A 21,975-nucleotide genomic window follows, 5' to 3' on the forward strand; every position below is an offset into this window, starting at 1 on the left:
GAAGCTTTATCTGAAATCACAGGAAATGCTTTTCCGCCCTCCACAAATGTTTAAACCGTTCGCGACAAAGCAAAGCAATATTACATGACCTTCCTAACACCGAATCTAATGCTGAGGAAGTCGCACTTTTGAATCATGACGATCGGCCGTTGCGTCTGTTCTGCGTACGAGCCAAAATGGCGGCGCCCACAACAATGTCGAGGAACGGAGTGCCGATACTCCAACGTTACTAAAACACTCAGTTGGGAAACTCGCCGTCGAAACCTGGACCGCTGGCGTCCACCGAGACCGAGCTAAATGCGACAACAGCGCCACTCTTTATCATTTGTCTGTACTGTGGTCACCTTGAGCTTTTTGAAAGCCTGTTTTTGCGTAAAAACAAACGAAAAAGACTCTTTTTGTATGAAATTTATTGGAGTTTAGTACCAAAAGAGGGGCGCGTTATGTTTTTAAAATCTTTACTTTGCAGGGTTTTGCGGCACAACTAATATTGTTTTTATACAACCATGCCTCAGCGGGCCTTTCAGGTAGCACGTCCCGCCCTAGGTGCATTTTAACTTCGGTAGCCCAACGCGGCGCGTCCCCCGGGGAGACGGGGGTGGCTGGTCCGTCGTACGTGTCTTTGCGTTGAGAGAGACGCATCGTCATGGCTGCTGCGTCAGCGCCGCACTCCCCCCCGCCGAAGGCTCGCGCCTTCGGCGTTGTCGTGCCCTTGGGCACCTCGCCGGACGACCTCATTCATGCTGTCGCCGGCGTTGTCGGACTTCCTGAAGTCTACTCAGCGCAGCACCTTGGTGCGCAAAGTTTTGAAATCGTTATCAACAGCCGTCTCGCCGCCGCCAAGCTCACCGAAGCCGGCGTCATCACCATCGCCTCTACCCAAGTCCCCATCGTTCCAGCCGGACCTCAGGTGACGAACGTCACTTGCATGTTCCTGCCCACCTATGTCCGCAACGACCTGCTGGTTCAAGCCCTGTCCGCTCACGGGAAGGTCCTGGAAATCACGCATGCAACGTACCGCAGCACACCAACCGTAAAGACTGGGACAAGATATGTGAGAATCGAGATGAAGGAGTCGGACCCGGTCCCTAACTTCCTTCGTATCGGAGGCCACCGAGCGACCTTCGACTACCCGGGCATCAAGCGGGTATGCCGGCGGTGCCGACTGGAAGGGCACATTCGCGCCAACTGCACGACAGAGCACTGCGACCGGTGCGCTGTTTTCGGACACGCTACGGAAGGTTGCACGTCTGATTGTCGGCGATGCGGCGGCTCCCACGCAACTGTGGACTGCGTGGCTCGGCGGAGCTACTCGTCTATGGTCGCTGGGACAGCCTCGTCTGATTTTCCTCCGCTGTCCCCAGCACATGAGGTGTCTCCCCCTCGCCCAGCCGCCCAGACAGGAGCGTCCACAGACCTAACCAAGCCCCAAGCCAACGTCGACCCGAAGAACTCCCAGTCCGCGCTGTCAGGGGGACGACCGCCTCCGGCTCCGCTGACGGACGCGACGGGTGCGATGGCCCCCGAGACGCAACTCGTCACACCGGCACCCAGCCTGTCTGCTGTGGACACCCACACCCCGTGGAGCGAGGTGACGGAGGACCCCGAGGTCTCTAGCGACGACGAGCGCCTCGTCATCATGGAGGACGAGTCGCCTGTGGCGGAGGACCTTTCCCTTTCTTCTCTGGGAGCCCCAAGTACTTCCGTGGCGCCAGTGACGGCAGGCAACAAGGACTCGACCAACAGCTCGGAGCCCTCGGACCTCGCAGGCAACTCGGACCCGACAGACGCACGCCGGGGACAGGCCTTAGACGCCAAGCGCGCCATCTCAAGCAGCGGCTCTCGTTCCCCTCGAGGACGAGACAAGGCTGGTCGTCGCCCCAAGAAGCCGCGACCAAGTTCACGTGACACCTCGTTCAGCTCGGCTGAGGACGTTTAGTGAGTAGATGTTACAAGGTACTGTTTCCTTTTATTTTTTTTTTTCTGCTTTTTTTCCTGGCTAGTTTGCGAATTATTTCCTTTAACGTTCGTGGCTTTTGCAACCGGGCGAAGCAGACGGAGATATTACACTTTGCCAAACAAGCAGCTGCCGATATCCTCTGCCTTCAGGAAACAAATTTTTCAAGCCGGCGTGAGGTTGCAGAATTTGAGGCTGCTTTTTCTGTGACGTCTTTTTTTTCTTTTGCATCGCAGAGTTCGTGCGGCGTAGGTATTGTGGTCTTGAACCATGAACTGCTGCGTCATGGCTCCTATTTGTTTGACATGGAAGGTCGGGTGATCCGTTTTGATTTTGTTTTTCAGGGCATAAAGTACAGGCTTATTAACGTTTACGCCCCCGCGAACCACGCTTTTTCTCATTCCTTCTTTAACAACCTCGACGTCCATCTACTCGATGCTTGTCCTTGCTTTATTGTGGGAGATTTTAATTGCTTTTTTGACTCGATGACAGACATCCGGGGCCCGGGAATGGGACGATCAGTTTGGAATGCACGTGAACTGCAGAGACTGGTGCGTCATTTTGCACTTGAGGATGCGTGGTCTTTCCTTCATGGCGCCAGTTTTCAACCCACATGGAGCGACGGCAGGACCAGCTGCCGCTTGGATCGCGTTTACGTGCCGCGTCGGTTGACCACGGCGCTGACGTCATGCACTGCGGTTGTTTTTCCCCCGACTCCGGTTCGCGTGTCGGATCACAGCCCCGTTATCGTCGCTCTCTCTCTACCCAAGGCGAGCGGCATGCGTCCTTGGAGTCTGGACGTTCGAGTTTTGCGTAATGAATCCGCCAAGACAACGCTGTCCACCCTAATAAAACAGTCTCTTGTTGGAATGCGCCCGACCCCCGCCACGTGGGACCACCTCAAGGGCAGGTGGCGGGATTTATGCTCCATGCAGGGGCGGCACCTTCGAGCGGACCGTCGTGCGCTCCTTCAGGATACGATTCTCCGCATACGCATTGTCCGCAGGGGTGGTGCTGCCACTTCTCTTATGCAAACGTACTTGGCACAACTTCAGCAACGCTACCAGTGCCTAGCCTACTCCGCACTGATACAACGGCCTCTACGGTTTCTTGGGTAAACCGTTGTCCAGCGACTCATCCCGAAGTCCTTCGATACTCCCGGCGGGCTCAGCGGCCCGGTTCTAGCGCGCCCTTGTGGAACCCTGCCCCTGTTCCCTCGACAAGCATCCCCACAGACGCAGTCCACCTTCCAACCTTTGCCTCCCACTTTAGGGCTCTCGCGCAGGCAGAAGATGAAGCTGGTCGCCCTGAACTACTCGACCACCCATTTCTTTGTGGGCTTCCAACAGTTCCCGACGATTTTGGTTCGACCTTAGAGCAATGCCCTAGCCCGGCGGAGCTTCAACACGCCCTTTCGCGAATGAAATCAGGCTCGGCGCCCGGGCCGGACGGACTCCCAACAGAGTTTTATAAGACCTTTTGGCCTGTTCTTTGCGATTTTTTTTGCGGCGTTTTACGGGTTTTCTTTGAGGAACAGTGCCTTCCTGCATGCTTCCGGCTTGGTCGAATAGTTCTTCTCCCCAAGGAAGGGGGAAGCCCTGGCGACCCGGGTGCTTGGCGCCCAATTACGTTGTTGAACGCGGACTACAAACTTCTGACCACTGTTCTGTCGTTGCGGATGCGGACCGTACTCCCAGAACTGATTAATCTGCGGCAGACATGCTCGGTTCCAGGTCGCACCATCCATTCACTGGTCGCCCTTACGCGGGACCTCGTGGAGTACACGCGATCCCGACGGGCAGGCGGTCTGCTAGTATCCCTTGATCAGGCCAAGGCCTTCGATCGCGTAGAACACAAATATCTGTTCAGGGTCCTGGCCGCCTTTGGATTACCTCCGAAAAGCATTGCTCTGTTCGAGTGTCTCTATAACGGTATGCAAAGCGACTTGTTTGTCGATGGAATCCCGGCCGCACGCTTCCCGGTCACGCGGGGCGTTCGTCAGGGTTGCCCTCTCTCCCCGCTCCTGTTTGTGCTCAGTTTGGAACCTTTCCTTCTTGGACTTGAGAGAGCCTCGAACGTTCGGGGTCTACAGCTCCCAGGAACGGGTCAGGTCAAGGCGACTGCGTACGCTGACGATGTGACGCTCTTCGCCCGGGATGGCGACAGTGTTCTGTGTGCGCTTCAGGTTTTTGCGACCTATGCGGCTTTGTCCGGCGCAGAGCTCAACTCCACCAAGTCGAAGATTCTCTGCATTGGCAATCCCCCGCCCGATCCCTTGCCGCTCCCTGTTGACGCAACTGTCAAAATCTTGGGGGTGACCTTTGATAGAGACGGCGTGGCACGCGAGACGTGGTCGACGCTTGCGCGTGACATAAACTCGTGCGTAGAAGAGGCCCGGGGATATGCCTTCCCAATGGCTGTACGGCGTTACTTGGCACAGTCAGTGATTTGCGGGCGACTTTGGTATGTCGCGCGCGTAGCTTCACCGCCCTCTCCGTTTATACGCCAGGCGCGCTCTTCTCTCGTGTCCTTCTTTTGGGCAGGCAAGACGGCTCTGGTGGCTCGCCCCGCGCTCAGCCTCCCTCGAGAGCGCGGTGGCTGGAGCTTTCCTTGTGTCAAACTGACAGCGTCCACTTTAGCTCTCAAGACCCTCTTGACTATTCTCGATGACACGGACAACCCGTCCCGTCCACTGGCGGTGTATTTTCTCGGGACATTGTACAGTGACCTGGAACCCTCGCAACCGCCCTTCATTGGCGCCCGCGTGGAAACGGTTCCGCCTTTCTACAGAGCTGCTATTGAGACTTTCCGGCAGCTGCGCGCCCATGTGTCAAAAGAGGACATTGTTGAGGCTCCGGCGTCTCGTCTTGTTGAGATCCTCTACTCGTCGCAGTTTCCGGCGCCAGTGCCGGGGCTTGGTCCGTCGTACATAGGACCACCCCTCCCCCACGGTAGCCTGCCAGGAGAAGTGTGTGACTTCCAGTGGAAGAAAGGTTGGGGAGTCTTACCAACCAAGGACCGCCTTTTCCGTTGGGGTTTGGTCAGTGATGTAAAGTGTCCCAACTGCAGCGCAGTGGAGACAAACGTCCACGTAACGGCGCAGTGCGTGGTGGCGCAGATTTTCTGGCGCCTTGTGGCGCATGCCTTTCCTGACGCTGGTGTGCGCCCTTATGTCAATCAGGGTCGTTGGCCCCGAGGGAATTTTGCTTTCCTTGTGATAGCGCTGGCCGAATGGGTCCTGTGGCGCAACCGTTGCTCCTCGAAGGTGCTGCAGCGGTGCCAACGGGCGATGTGGCCACTTTTATGGAGACTGCGACGGGAGCTGGTCACGTTTTTGGAGTGTGAGCTGTTCCTCCTTGGGGAGTGTGAGTTCCTGCGGCGTTGGTCGTGCCGGTTCTTGACGGTGATCAACGGCCAGGTACATTTGGCTTGCCTGTCCTTGGACATGCTGTAACCGCGGGCACTCCGGTTCCGCCTCGCCGGCTGCGACGGCCGGAGTGATTATTGCGTCGCGTAAACATTGTTTTGTGAAGAGCATATAACATTGTATACCTTGTAACATTGTATAAACTCGCAGTGGTGTCAAATAAATTTTTCTTCCCTGTAACCTCTACCGCTATATCTGTTCTTAACGCCAAAATAGAAGTCACGTGCAGTTCCTCGAGTGGCCGCTGCGGGAGAAATGGTATCGTTGTGTTCGTCATTAGCTCGGTGCTCAGAGACAGTTTGGGGCCACTTTTTCAAAGCTGTCTCTATGGGAGTTTCCCAACTGAGTGTTTTAGTAACGTTGCGATACTCTAAGCGTAGCTTATTTAGTGGCTCTAATACTGACAAAGCCTGGCAGATCGCCACGGGAAGTGGCCGCCGAAATGGAAAAGGTGGAGCTGCAGACAACGGATGGAGAGGAGAGCCATGTGACTGGCGCCCCGCTGCGGCGAGACGCCGAAACACACTTCTCCCGAGCAAACTAGTGTGTTTCGGGCCCTCGCCGCCGCAAAAGCTGTGCGCTGACGTCCAGGTTCCCCGAGAAATGGCTATTTAATGCTCTGTGCTACCAGATCCTCGCCGCTGCAAAAGCTGTGTGCTGACGCCCAGGTTCCCTGAGAAATGGCTATTTGATGCTCTGTGCTACCAGATCCTCGCGCGCCAAATCTGCGAGCGGGCACTTTATGGCTCCGTCGTCGAACTGCCGGGCTTTGTGAGTATAGGGGAGGCTGTGATAGGGGCTATTTTAGTATTCATTAGAAAACGTTTAACCATCCGCAGAAAAAAAAAGAAAATAAGGGGGAGGGGGAGAGTTACGAATCAAATAGAAAAACAGTCGACACTCACTAAGAGCTTAAGAGACGCAGGCCCGGCTTATTCTGTTGACGCATGTTGTTTCGTAATTCGTTCTTTTGCGTTCTTTTTGACTAATGCCGCATTTATATTGACTCTAAAGTCATAATAGGATTATTAAGATGTACGGGACTCACCACTTCCTGGGTTTCTTAAGGTATCAGTGGCGACAACACCAGATAAGTTGAGCACCTCCGTCAGAAAGACTCGTTTCTTCGACGACAGATACATCCTGAGACCGTCGCTCGAAGCTATTTAGCTTTTGTGTCAGAACATTCTGGAAGGTTTATACCTTGTACGAAGGCTTCTGGTCAAAATGTCCATCGAGACGAAATGTCCACCGAGTCGAAATGTCCATCGAGACGAAATGTTCAATACAGTCAAAATGTCCACCGAGTCGAAATGTCCATCGAGACGAAATGTTCAATACAGTCAAAATGTCCACCGAGTCGAAATGTCCATCGAGACGAAATGTTCAATACAGTCAAAATGTCCACCAAGTCAAAATGTGCATCGGGTCGAAATGCCCACAGGGTCAAAATGTCCATCGGGCCCTTTGTTTGTGTGTGCGTGCGTGTGCATGTGCGTACGTGTGTGTGCGCGCGCGCAAGTTTTGGAAACTTGACAGGATTTATCCCTAAACAGGGTTCAAATCGGAACCCAGAAAACAAAAGTGACTGAAGCTGCGAAATGAAAAAGTGTGAGAAAAATAAACTGATCTTTGAAACTTTATATTTACACAAACACGTTCCATGTCACCCTTTTCTTTGTGCTTAAGCAGTTGACCCAGTGAAGAAGTGTCCTATGACGAATTTCCCTATGTAACCAATAGCCGTGCTACGCCCCGCCTCCTCCACTCCACCGGATATGTAGGAAATTCAGCTTAAAGGTGCCCTGAGGAGGCTTCTGAGACCACCTAAATACACTGTAAATTAATTTACACCCTTTTTGGTGTTCTGCAGTCTCTAACTCTCACCCTAATACCTCCAGAAAAGGGTGTTTTGTGCACAATAACACCCATGTAATGGGTGTTTAGGTGAGCATTACACCCCGCAAAGGCGTCCAAGGGTGTAAGGGTGTACTGGTTCACAGATTTCCCTAGTGAAACATCTGATTCTCATGCGGAATTTCTCGTGTCCAATATACACATATGAATTATAAAATATATCTAAGAACCATATAAGAACTATATAAGATATATAAGAACATATGAGAACCGCATAAGAAACTTGTGAAAAGTTTCTTATATGGTTCTTATATATATTATATAGTTCTTAGATGGTTGTTATATATCTTTTAAAATTCATATGTGTTTATTAGACACAAGAAATTTCTCATTGAAATGGCTTTTTCACTAGAGTTACGTTTGACTATGAACGACTGTATTAGGACCGCTTGTGACTGCTTATGATAGAAGCACAGGCGCCGTCAGTCAAAAAGCCCTAGAGCACTTCCGACCAGCATATAACCAGACTGAAGGTTTTGTAGTACTTGCAAGATCGGAAACACGCGAGGCATACTCTGGTGGCATACTGTGCGACAGTGTTGCAGTGTTTCTTCCTGTTAATATGGAGAGCCGGTGTTGATCCATACAGCAACGTCATCAGCAAATATTGAGAACTTAAGATGGTGTCGAGTTCAGCGAGAAGTTTGCTCACGGCAAGATTAAAAAGGGGTGGGCGAGTGGATGGAGCCTTGTGGTATGCCTCTGTGTAAAGAAAAGGGGGTGGAGGTGTGTCCAGGGATTTTGAATGCTGCAGTGCGGTTCGATAAAAAGTTGCGAATGTACTTGTACATTCGAGGGCCGCACTTTGTTTCGTTGAGGTTGTCGAGTATTGAGTCGAGTGACACGTTATCGAAAGTCTTTTAGATGTCGAGGCTGACGAGCGAGCGGAGTTGTGTGGTGCTTTTCTGTTGGAGGAGATGGTGAATAGGAAAATACAGAAGGGTTTAAACGACGTGTAGGAGTAGGTAGTGAATAGGAGAATACGGAAGGGTTTAATTGCCGGGTAAATAAAACGCGCTTGCACTTCTGAGCGTTGAGGGACATCTGCCATTTTTCACACGATGCTTCAATACGAAAAATATAATGTTGTATGAGTACGTGATCGCATGGGTTAGTCACTTGATGATAAACGACACAATCATCAGCGAAGAAACTAACATGCGATGAAATGAATAAGGGTAGGTCGTTAATGTATATTAAAAAAAGAAGTGAGCCGAGAGCCGATCCCTGAGTAACACCTGAAGTGACTTCTGCAAGAGAAGATGATGCCTGGTTAGCGGTTACAAGCTGCTGTCGGTGGGTAAAAAATTGATGATCCAGTTTAGAACCGAGGGATCTAAATTAAGTTGAGATGATTTAGATATGAGACGTATATAGAAAACCTTATCAAATGTTTTGGCAAAGTCTAGAAAGATGGCGTCAGTTTGAAAATTTGAATCGAGGTTAACATGCAGGTCATGAACGAGGGGTGTAAGCTGAATTTCGCATGAAATCTGTTTCCGAAAACCGCGTTGCGAGGAATTGATGGAATTGTTATCTGTCAGAAAGTGAATGATTTTGGAGTAGATAATGGTCTCCATTAGTTTACGCGAGACGCTTGTTAGGGAGATGGGGCGGTAGTTTGAGAAAGAGCACTTGTCACCATTTTTGTAGATTGGAACAATCTTCCCCACCTTCTAATTTATGGTAAAATACCGATTGACGGGTACTGTGAAAAAGTTTAGCCAATATCACGCTTGATAATTCCTTGGTATTCTTTAAAATTTTGACATTTATTTCAGCTATACGTGCTGAAGAAGAAATCTTAAGTTTTTCTATTAAGTTTTCAATGCCAGCAGGTTCCAAAAGAAATCCCAGCGATTGGTATGGGGAAAGCACGAGGAGCAGTGCAAAACGTGTCATCAATATCCTGAGTAAAAACTGAACAAAACACGTCCTTAAGCAACTCTGCACATTGATCATCAGACACGAAGGCGTCAGCGTCATTCTTGAGCATAATAACTGCATGAAACTTCGGATTAATAACTCTCCGGAACTTTTTCGGGTTACTCTTAAGCATGCACGGAAGGTCTGTGTTATAAAATGCACGTTTTTGTGCCCGTATTGCAATCGAATTCTTGGGGAATCCGTTAGCATGACCCTTTGGAGACGCCACACACGTCCCCTTCAGGAAACGCTCACACCGACCTCGTAACGAGGCCAAAAAGAGGAAGCAAAAATAAAGGAAGCAAAAGAGAAAGTAAGAAGAAAAAAGTAAAGAAGTCAGCGTTTGCGTTTCTCAAAAAGGGACGTGTGTGGCGTTTCCAAGGGTCACCCTAACGCATTCCCGAAGGATCCACCAATGAATCTTCCTGTATTCTTTTTTAACAGGGAAATCGGCCGTGTATCGTCATCATTAAGGAATTTCTAGAATGCTTAGAGCCAGCAGAGTGAGTTGTCGCCATGCTTAGGCGATCTCAAGAACCTCTTCAGGTCACCTTCAAGGTTTATTGTACTCTGTTGTGTCCTTGGACCTTGTGGTGTGGTGAAGTGCGACGTTGCATGAGGCAACAATGTGCCATTTGTTCTGGAGCTCTATTTTAAAAGTTTCTGCTACAAACGTCATCTTGTGCAGCTCGCTGTTTTTCACTCGAAGCTAGCGCATTAATGTTACAAAATTTAAAATTAGCACAACGGCGAGAAAAACATTGCCCGTCATTTGGAGCCCGGAAAGTATTCTTGAATTCGTCTTGACATTTTCTTATCTAAATGACAAAACGTTTGCAGTAATTGTGTAGCATTTTTAGTTCTATCAAACTATAGATACTTGTAATACAGAAGCTGTTGGGAGAGGATACAACCCTGTTTTTATGAGCGCTAACATAATTAAAGTTTGCCACACGTAAGTCCAGCAGTTCGATACCAGAGCCGAGGTTTTCAGAAGAAAGCGCTGTATCTTAAAGTGCAACTTCACCGTGCATGAGGTTTCGCACGATAAAACCAAATACTCTATGGGTGATGTATTTAGTGAAACAAAGCTTACCTTCCGCATATGTGCATAGCCCTCAGTTTTCACGTGGTTACACACTTGTTCATCATTATTGTTTTCGTTTCCCACTGCGATTCAGTTCGTGCTCTTTTGTGTGCTACATGCATTAGAGACCAAGGTAACCCAGGAGCATTCTATGTCGCGGATTGCCAAAAAGAAAACTATGCTACTTGCCAGGTGTGGCAAAATGAATACAAATTATTCTAAACTTCACATGTCGCCGCTTTAGTGAGTAAGCAATGTTGTTTGTCAAGAACAATTACAATTGTATGAAATCACATGGGAAAAATTCGTTCTAAGCACGCGACCTTTGTCATTCAGTGAATACTTATAATCGGCGCCGAGTTGATTGGTAGTTGTCAGCAGGCAGAGTTTTTCTATCAACCCAAAGTTAGAATTCATTCTTTCTGTTGTAAGCACTCGGGAGACAACTTACACCAAATCTGAGGGTAATAAAGTACTATGAACATTCAAACATAACGGCCTGAGCAATATATGTGTACAAGCATTAGCTTTCGATGCACCCTTAACTTTCTATACGCTCAACGCTAGTGTAAAATGTAGCTCTGTTTAAGTTTTTAATCAGCGTGCCTTGTGCGTGCTTACACTATATTTTATACGTCAAACTCTACCTGTTTGCATCTTTTTCATTTTTGCACACCACTACTTGCACGCATAAATCATCAAATTAAGTCTGGTACATAGCTTAAACTATGTGCAAAAGCTATCCACTGTAGGGGCGTGGCCAGGGAGGTGGCTTATGTGGCTTCAGCACCTCCCCGCCCCCCCCCCCCCCCCCACCAAAAAAAAAAATTCAGCCGACCCTATAATATACACATGCATTTTGACTCCCCCCCCTCCCCCTCTCCGCACCCCAAGTCGTAGACATCCCTGACACCTCAGCACCCCCCCCCCCCCCCCCGAAAAAAAATTCTGGCTACGCCACTGATTTACAGACCCAGAATCTTTGCCTGGCCAGTCATTGCACTTATCACTGAACCCGTATTAAAATTAATTATTATAATTTATTGCAGCGAGTTAATTTTTAACCTTGACATTTTTTTATTATGACTCCGCACCAGTCCTACTTTGGGTTTACCAAACTTAATACCTAAACCTGAGTGACATTTTTTTTTTTTTTTTTTTTTAAGTTTTGTGGTTTTGGTCAAATGCGTATCTAGTTCTCTGTTTGCGGAACTTCTTTTTTTTTTCTTTTTTTTTCGTTTTGGGGAGCGGTGGGATTGCGGGAACAGTTTTCTCCAACGCTGTGATGGTTCAGGTCACATAGAATGTCGGGGAAGCCAGCTTGATCGTCCCAAGATCGACCACTTCGTCGCTGTCGCCGGGCGCCGCGCCATCTTACCGTGAATTTTGCTTACTAATGGTGAGCCTCTAGCGACGAGAGCGCGTTGTTATTGGCTCTTGACTGCGGTCGACTGCGTGTCAACGCAACTGCAGTGTGTACAAGCTCGGTGCAAGCGCTGCCCGCACCGTTACGCGTCCGCTTGCCGAAACGGAACGCGCCGCGCTCGAACGCAAAGGTGTGTGTGGGCCTTTAAGGCCCATACGCACATTTGTGTTTGCGCGGGGGGTGGCATAGAGCGGAGGACGCGTTCAGTGGCATCCGCGACACTTGAGTAACGACACGAGAGTGCGAGGGAAGGCAGCCTGCAGACGGCCGGTTATAAACGAGGCCAGAGATTCCCGTGCGCGCCCTGATGGTGAAGGTTAAAACAGGAAGCCGCTTGCCCGCGGGATCTTCGCTGATCGAGCCATGCGGCTCGAAATAGTATAACGGGCCGCTGCTAATGCGCCATAATGTACCGCAGATTGCGGAAGTCCTCCGGGGGTTTTGGAAATGCAAAATAAGAAGCGCTTAGAAAGTTACGGCGTGTCGTCGGATCGCACAATCGAGGTCGAGCTGTTTTCGTCGTGGGCCTTACTTCTAAAGCCTGCCTTTTTAATGTGCATACTTTTAATTTGTATTTCGAATAAAAAGGCACAACAGCGCGCAGAAAGCGAAGACACAGAAGAGCAAGGAACTAAACGCGGGACAAGCACTGTTTTGACTTTTAGCCGTTGAACCAACTCGCCCACATCGCCACTTTGATTCTGAGTTTCTAAGGTTTTTGTTGCCTCGTTTTCAAAATGTAACGGAAAACCAGTCAGTGTAAATCCTTCACCGTAAGCTTTTCTCGCCCTTTGAATTTCGTGGTTTAGAGTAACTGGACCGACATAAGTTCGTTAAGTGAAGTCAATAGCGGCAAGCATAGCATTATTAAAATGCAGTATTCTTGCTGTCACAACGTTATTGGTTTACCCCGCAATGTTATTGGTTCACCCCGCAATGTTATTGGTTCACCCCGCAATGTTATTGGTTCAACCCGCGAGCCAATGAAGGGAGTTAAACCTTCTCGTGAAATGTGAAGCTTGCCTTATACAAGAAGTTTAATGGTATACGTATACGCGGAGACTTACTCACGTCTTGCTTTACAGATCTGCGTTTGTTCTAACTGGAACTTTACCAACGCCTAAAAAAGAACGCATCCCGTATCTTTTTAACTTTCCTTCACTGCGTCAATCGCGATTACAGATTCTCGCATCGCTGAACCCCCGTCTGAACCCTAGATTAGAACCAATCTCCGCGCTCGGTATCTTGTGGCCCCGATGTAGCTCGAGCTCGACTCCCATGGGCTCTCAACGGAATTAACTGAACGTTTCCAGCCCGGCATCGAAGTGCCGTCGATAGTGGCGCTAACGACACTTTAACGGCACCGGCAAGTGACTCCCTTATTCCAATTGCTCTGATGGTTCCCGGAGAAACTAGCGGAGTAATTAATTGCCGACGGAAAGCCCGGGCGGAGAATCCTCTTTTCGGCCGCAGGCAACGCTGGAGGGATACTGATTATCTCTGAGATAAATTAAATAAAACCGCCTGTCGCATGTACTTTTAAAACCACCTAGAACTACATATTGAGTAAAGGGAAGAAATAGGTTAAAAGATGAAGCCAAGTGCACCTACTCTGAAGAATATAAGAACTTTTACTTTCTGAACTATAATTAGCTATCAGTACTCGATCTATTACAAAATGTGTTGTTGTTGTTGTTGTTGTTGTTGTTTTTTACCCTATGCTTTATTTTTCCTTCTTTTTCTTCGATACAGATTTACTAATCGAACTCTGTCTCTTTGACTCTGGCCAGACGCATATCTGACCAAGAGCAGAGCCTCCGTGATGTTGTGATAGCTTTTATAGGGAAAACGGAGCGATGCTTTAACGTTGCCCAGCTGACCGACCGAGCAAGTCTTCGTTGCCCAACACATTTAAACCAGCAGTGTAGATGTTCATCAGGCACAAGCACAAACGAACGGAACTTGGCGTTTGAAGTCTGGAAGATGGATACTCACTCGACGCCAAGAAAGATACCAGCTCGCATATGCCCAGCTCTTTGAGAACAATTGGATACGTGTGTAATAGGGCTGGGCATTTGACCGATTAACCTGCCGATTTATCGATTAATGTTTTAATCGCGATTAATTTTTAATAGATTAATTGGTTAAATCTTGATAAACACAAAAAAGGTAAAAATTCAACGCTTTCACCACGCAGACGTGGACGAGTACACCTGTATAAAGGCAAACTCTAGGTAAACGCAAGTCACCACCGATATTACGGTTACTCGTGTTTGCAGGCTGTCTTTTGTAGTATGTATGAGCAGTGTGACCCCGCCTTAAAATACGTCTGCTTCACGAGTCTGCTTCTTAAATGACGTCTGCCTTTGAAACCAGTAAAATTACGAAACTAACCCCACGGAAACTGCCAAATGCGTAACTTTCCTCAACTATACTACTCCGTTCATTCCTTAGCTATGACAGTGCAGTGTGAGCCATACGCGTGTCGCACCAATCAACCGCTCCCCTTTAATCAGCTGACACCGTTCTCTGCCCGTGGGTATGGGCGGGAAGGTGATCACGTGACCAAAAGATACACGCAGGACTGGTCGATCGGAAACGTAGGTTCCACAGCACTGTCAGCTTAGGACTGAACGGAGTACAGCCGTCAACGCCTGCGTCTTCTGTGACGCATGGGAGGATCAGAAATTCCTACAATTCGGAAAAAGTTTAGCAGGTTATCGATTACGGCTTTCAAGAAGAAACAAATTCATATTTTCAGCAAAATATATATAAAAAAGATGTTTAGCTCATGGGCTAAAATTAATAAAACCGAAACAGAACATAGTTTGCATAACTACATAGCTGAGTATGACATAATACTACTGAAAGAATATTTTGCAGTATGATCGGATGCTTCGCGGATTTTCGTATCCATGCCACCAAAAAAAAAACTTGAATTCCCGCCGGTTCCTCACGTCCTCGGTGCCGTGCGTAACGCGAAGTTAAGAGCGCCACCTGGCGTCGCCGCCGGATAAAGCACCAGTCTGCCCCCCCCCCCCCCCCCCCCTTTTCCCGCCCCTCTCAGGCACTCTCCCTCCCTTCCTCCCGACAATTTCGACATAGGCCCGCGCAATTCGCCCGTCTTGCCGCTTTTATACTTGCGCCGAGGCGAGTTCTTTGACTTCGGGGAACCGCGCCCTTCGTTCAGGCGTAGAAACATAAAATAAAAAAAGAAATATATGAGAGCCCATTACCGTGGCCACGACTGATAGCTCCTCCGTTCATCAAAAATTGGCGGTTGGCTGCAATCCGGGTTGGATCGATGCTTCTTCCTCCTCGCGTAGACCCAAAGCCACCCAGGGAAGCTATACACCGTTCCCAGTCAAAATCGGTTGGGGTGTCACTGCTCTATATTTTTTCCCCCCTTGATTTACGTTACCCCGTTCAAAAGAATCCTTGGCTGGCCTTCAGCACACGAAATCAGGCACCTAAAAGAGTTGGTATATACGTCTTAAAACTTAAATTTGAAGCGCTCGATTGACGAAACGATTTTGTTTACGACTAAAAAGAAGGCAGTGCCCGTCGTTTTGCTGTGCGAGTAGGAGATTGCCGCATCCACGAACGCTACTCTGCATTATCGAAACCATTAACATGAAGTGTCGAAACAAACGTGACGGCGTCCCGGCGTCGCCGTTTTATTATTATTCTTTCTTTTTTAGTACGGGCGAAGTGGGTACTATTAGCTCACTCGTCCGTTGACGTTTGATCGAGCGTTTCGACAGGGGGCGTATAGAATTGAGCGCAATACAAACACGCGCACGTCGACGTTGTTTCGTTGCAAAATGTTCGCTTTAAACTCTGACATGCTTCAAACATTTCTAAACTGTTGGAAGAAAACGTACTGAATAAAAGAGAACGCGCAAAAACTGGAGAATAGGTTTGTCGATAAGGCGCGTGCCCTGCCTTCTTTACTCGACCGAGAAACGGATCGCTTCTTGCTATGGCGAACTAACGAGCCAAACAAACGGTATTGATATTAATGCGTGCGATTGCCTCGTGGGTTAATTAGGCAATCTCTCATAAAATCAGCTATGTGTTTTTTTAATACATATTCTAAGTTATTCTTAAATCGACAACCACTTTTTCGAAAGGAAGTGAAACGTACAAATTATGCTGACGACAATCACTTGAATTATGCTCATGTTGAATATATGGTTGAACATAAACATTGTTTTAGTTCAACAATGGTGTCATAATGACTAAAGGCGCGTCTGTTTTCAAAGACTCAAATATAAATATAGACATTTTCCCAGAGACAGCGAGCTAGTCACTCGCCCTTACGAGAAAGAACAAAACGCTCAATAAGAACTGCATAAAATGAAGTCTTTATGCTACATTGTTTGCCCGTAGTAGCTTTGATATCGATTATGGCCTATACGCACTTGCTGTGAAAATAAAAAAATGTGTGCTCAATTTTGGCTGTAGTTTTTACTATGTCTGCAGAAGCTGGGTGTCCAAATATAAATACGCAAGACTCATAACATTATGAGATTTAAGCTGAACTTGGCACAGTTATTATTTATAAATGTATTATTGATTACGGAATTTTAAACAATGCTTGAGATATTTCTGTCCTATGGTACGAACCGTCATCGTCAAATGCTCTTAGGTTATTTTCTATATCAAAATAGATGCTAATCTGATGGGTGCCTTCGAACTTAGAAAAAAATTCAATATCTGTGCTTCTTTTAAAACATCGAGATAAGGCACACGCCCATTTAAGAGTTTCCTTTTTTGCTGAAAATTACCTTGCATCAAATGAGCTGGAAGAGATTCATATTAAAATGTACCCTAAGCTTCCTGCATCACTATTTTTATTTTAATTTCCGATCAATTATGACTACAATCAAGGTCCGGTTAATATACATAGTAAAGATTAAATATATAAATATAGTTTATTAGAATAAAGAGTGAGCCCCTACGTGTTTTACATAATGTTCATTTCGAACGTAACATGCGAATTTGTTTTATAAAATACAAACAAAATCTTTTCATACAAGATTGGCGTTCAAAAACAAGCGCCTTGAAAAAAAAAAAAGTGATACAAGACAGAACAAAGTAGCAAATGCTCAAAATAGACACCACCCATAAAGAAGTGAGTGGAACATTAATGAACAAAAAGTAAGGGCACAAACGAGCTGGTGTACATTGCACGTGGTTGAAAAAACCCCGAGACTGCGGGTTTTAGTGTTGTGTCGTTTACCCGCAGTCTCGGGATTTTTTCAACCATGTGGAACATTCCTGCTAACCATTTTATACAGACAACCTTCATGACCCACTTGTTTGCACTGGCCCAACGGAATGTTTTAGCACCGCGTGTTTGCGTCTTCGAGACGAAATTTGAAGCAGACGTCATTCTCATTTCTTCCGTGAGCTCACCAAGCCTAGTCACGGTACTTCGCAGACCTCCCGAACTGACTCACGCAGATGTTTTCACGGCGCATTAAGTCGCAAAGCGTTCGCGAGATCGTGAGAAACTCGGGCCTTCGACGGCGTTGACGTTCAGCTCCGTGGAGAAAGTCGGGTGGAGCGGTGACAGCAGTGAATGCTAAGGGGCCTCCTTGAAACAAGGGCTAAGGGCGTCATTCCATCAGTGTCACATCGGACACCGCTCCGACAAAATCGGAAACGCGGCGTCCAGAAGCCAAGAGACGGACGCCTGGGAGGAAGAGACGCCGTCAGCAGTCTGTCAGGGCTTGCCTCCGGGCTTCGTCGCGGGAAGAGCGACACGCCGATAAAGAAGAGAGGTTGATGGCCCATGACCGAGAAGACGCAGACGACCTTAGCGCTGTCACCCCGCTATTTCACGTGTCGCGTTCTTGTTGCAAATTAGCAAATAGGCTATGTTCCATTACTTCTATCGAGTGTAAGAGATTTATGAGTGGTAACTGAAAATATAAAATCGATACCTTGTTTTTTTGTTTTTTTCATTTAATAAAGACATGAGACTGGAAAACAATTTTAACGTTTTCGGTTTCGCACTTTTGTTGCAAAAGACCGTCAGGCGAAGGCTGCGTCAACGTTCAATAGGAATTCGTGTTCTCGCTGATTAGAGACAAGTGCCGGGCGACCGCGGCGAACTTTCACGAGGATGCCGCAGCCCATCGGTGCAACTCTTTCATCTCCTCCGTTCCCGGAGTTGGCGCGGTGGCCGAAACGACGGCGCTACAATCGCATCTACCTCGGCGCTGCATCAGATTTTGTGTTGCCACTGTCTTTGCCACGATAGTGCGGCAAAAGGGAGGTTGCTTTTGAAGAAACAACCAAATTGTCTCGTACAAAACAATATACGCCATACAGCGGTGCTGTTTACAACCAACGAATGCGGGGGTTGGATTTGACTTGGAAAATGGACATAAATAATTACGAAGCTCCCTCCTCTTCAAATACTATATTAATGTTACCATGCCTGCTCAAACAATGTCTCATTGCTCTCACTTTTTTTTTTATATAACGAAACTAGGAACAATTCGTTAATTCAGTCCCACAGATTAATTTTCCAGCACGAGTACACAACAGTGCTGCATGGGTAAATATTTGACAGAGCCCGATTCAAGCTGATGAAGCCATGTGGAACAAAACTATTAATTCTCCCGGATTCGTCTTTCGCCGCTTCGCGTCTTTAAATAATAAACAACTCGCCTAAACTTACATCTTATCAGAAAAGTCTTAAATTAAAACAAAAAAAAGTGATAAGACGATGCCATGTCCGAAAATGGTTTTATTGGATCTATTTCTGATTTCATTATTTCACAGAAGTTCGAACGAAACGCGTGTTTGTCTCGTAAAATAAACTTTAATAATATATATATGTATCTAAGATTGATACTCTCTGTTGACTTCGTCATACGGGGAAGACTTTGGAGGCGGTTTCGGCATTCAACCTTTGTTTCTGGTCTAATCATAAATGTCTATGAAACTTTGCTTCAAGATGGCCACAAAGTTATTACAAAACTGACCGATTTGATAAGTGTTTGTACACGTATATTATGAGGGCGCTCATGGTCAACATTCACTCCATCCTCATAACGATTATCATCACTATCGTTCTTAATTTTTTCATAACCACAAATATTTTTCATCCGCTCGAGCGTTCGCGTCTCTCCTTGAATTTACCCCAGAGCAGTCGTTCAATAAATCTGTTCTCGGACCTTCTCGTCTTGTCCTCACAATATTAAAATAGAAAAACCTATTCTGGTAGACCGGCGTTAGTACCTTTGGAGCCGCTCTCTTAAAACCATGTAGCTGGGCTTAAAGGGCAACCCCGGTGGAAAACGAAACCAAAATAAATGACTGTTATCGCTTAAATGGCACGACATATGATCACAACCGAAAAATAATTCCGAGGACACCTAAGCACTTCTCATGAGTTATGAATTCGAAAGCATCGTCTGCGGTGTACTGACGTGGACGGCCACGTTTCGCTCCTGCCCAGGTTGCGGCCGCCGCAAATGTAGATGCCTCAGGCGCCGCCATGTTCCTCGGCGCCGAGAGAAACAGATAGAAGAAGATATTGTAATTTAGAGCATACAAGCGTTTTGTACAGGGTTAGTTTCAGAGATGGAGGGGCAGGTGAAAAGTTTTGTTTAAGATTACCTAGCATTCAATTAGCGTTAGTAATAACATACTCAACATGCATTTGCCAGGAAATATCTTAGGTTATATACACACCTAAGTAATTATAAGAAGAGACAGAAAGTAAGAAGACATTTTCGAGAAAATAAGAAGAAAGAACATTATATGTACGCGATACTCTCGTGGTCTTGCAATTAGTCGCGTTATGTTCCAACCCCCAATACCATTTTGAAACATGTTCAACGTCAGCTTGTAAATTCAGAACATCCGGGCGTTAGTAACTTCTCTGTAAATAACACAATTATCAGTGAATAAACTAATTGAAGAAGATATCGAATTTGGCAAATCGTTAATATAGATAAATTCACGTTTAATTTGATTTTTTTTGTTTAGAAAATGACTAAAGTATTAAACATCTGAGAGAAACAAACCACACGCGTAACGGCAGCAGAATTTCACGTGCGCTGTTTGAATCAGACTGCAGCTAAAACGTAATAAGTGACTTTTTTTTAATGTCATTAGAATAAACATTTTGCATCTGCGTTCAGAGCTTCCTTCCTACGTGTTCTGCATGGTATTGTTTAAGGCGTGTGGAGAGAAGTCAATCGTAGATTCATTGATCGCACCCGTATTGCCTAATATTAAATATGCAGCCTCGCCGTCAAGCGTGGCGCCACATACTGCTCACCCATTCGCTTCCAGCGTATAAGACGCTTACTGTTCACAGGGTGTCCCTGAGAATTCGCTCGCCTCTCTTTTTATGCCCTTCCATTTTATTGTTTTAGCCCGCAAACACAAATGGAGTCTTTGTGCACATACAGACCCTTGTTATGATCCTCCATAGGCGCTTGGATCTGCATGAGGAGGATGACAGATGGAGAGCGTCAAGATGAATGCTTTCGTTGCGACGACGAAAAGCACCCGTATGTCTTTACTTCGAGTGTATTTTTTTTCCTTCTTCTAGACCACGAGCAATGGTATATACAGCCGAGCTTAGAATGATATACACAAGGCACACCCTGTCATTCCAGGACCTCCAGTAAATATGGATATGCAGCCTTTCGTAAATAAATACTCGTGTGGGGCCCCCCCTCCAGATTCCTCTATCTTCTTCGTCAAAAAAAAAAAGTATCAGCTAGAAAATACATAAAAAAAACACCGTTTCTCCGAAACACCGACATGGAAGGAGTTCATTCGGCCGTGCCTAGCGGCCCGTTCACACATTTCCGACTTGCTTGACCAGTATGCCTTAAAACATTGTATCAGCTAACAGTGACTCTTTTATTAGCCTTATTAATGCAATGTAAGTTTCTGTGTTAAGTACATCATTGGTTTTTTCGTAATATTGCTATTGTGTGCTGGTGTGAATCATGTTTATTGATGTTGTTGGAAATTGCTGATGTGTGCTGTTATGTGACTTTCCAATTTATAATGATATATGTGAATCATGTAACCCACTCCTCTGCTGTAATGCTCCGGCGCTGCAGAGAATAAATAAATAAAATAAAAATAACTTCTTAAAACCTCTTACGTCGAGAGAACAAACTTACGCTGGCGCCATGGCGTGGCGCCAGCGTAAGTTTGTTTTTGTTTTTGTCTTTTGCCTCGTAAAATTATCATTTTTTGTGAGCTGCACTCTTGCCTAATAGAACTTACAAAGTGGTGCCTGCTGCCAGGCCTTTGTTTTTGTCTTTTGCCTCGTAAAATTATTATTTTTGTGAGCTGCACTCTTGCCTAATAGAACGTACAAAGTGGTGCATGCTGCCAGGCCTAGCTTCATAGCGTTCGTGAAACCAAGAGCGTGGTCACTGCCTCGGAGTCAGAATCTTACGCCCGTGTGAGGAGGCCCTCTGCGGAACGCACGTTGATGCGCGCAATACGTGCGTGAATGCCAACAGGAGATGCTTTTATCTGGTTCAGTGACGCGATGCCCTGTCCATCGGGGCTGCGTATGCTGTCCTCAATGGATGCACTCGCTTTTCAAAGCCGTGCTGTCACAAAAGGGTTGGACCAATGACAGCTGTTCTCGTCAATACGGTTGGTTGTGAGAATTGACCGTGGGTAAGTTCTCACCACCCTCTTCCCTTCCTCAATCGGCAGTGACAAGCGTGCACACGGAGCAAATCTCTAAGCTAAGTTTATTTTACTTTACTTCAATGCACACTAACTCTCTGAATGCGTGTCTGTTTGGGGGGGATGTCGTCATTGTCAGGCGCGAATGTGGCCAGCCTTTATTGTGGCAAAAATAGTGTGAGAAAGAAGAAAGACAGTCGAAGAGTACTACATGTGAGTAACCGAGGAAGGGACAAAGACTGGACAACTGCCGCAGCATCTTCAGCAAAATAATTCATCTTACTGTGCGAAAAGGACATTGAACAATCACACAAGCACTGGAGGTCAGTGGATTCGTGGTCATTACGTGCACGTTCCCATAAAAGCAGCGCCGCTCCGCGGAGGTACGGCGGCAAGCTGCGTGCGCGCGCTACCTTTCGAACTTGGCCGACCGGATTTTCATTCTCTACCTCCCGGTCAGTAGAGTTTGAACAGTTTGAAGCGCAGATGAATCACTTTTTCGCCTCCGCTGGTACTGCCCAACGACTCCTCGGGCCTCTCGGACA

At 47.0% G+C, this 21,975-nt stretch overlaps 1 protein-coding gene across 1 annotated transcript in view; it reads left to right on the top strand.

Moving 5' to 3' along the window:
* The window catches only part of LOC115308811 (glycerophosphocholine cholinephosphodiesterase ENPP6), a 75,817-nt gene that overhangs the window by 26,429 nt on the left and 27,413 nt on the right, over nt 1-21,975 (top strand). The window lies entirely within an intron of this gene.

The sequence above is a fragment of the Ixodes scapularis genome, unplaced genomic scaffold (genome assembly GCF_016920785.2).
Source record: "Ixodes scapularis isolate PalLabHiFi unplaced genomic scaffold, ASM1692078v2 PGA_scaffold0__279_contigs__length_252992795, whole genome shotgun sequence".
Taxonomy (NCBI): Eukaryota; Metazoa; Arthropoda; class Arachnida; order Ixodida; family Ixodidae; genus Ixodes; species Ixodes scapularis.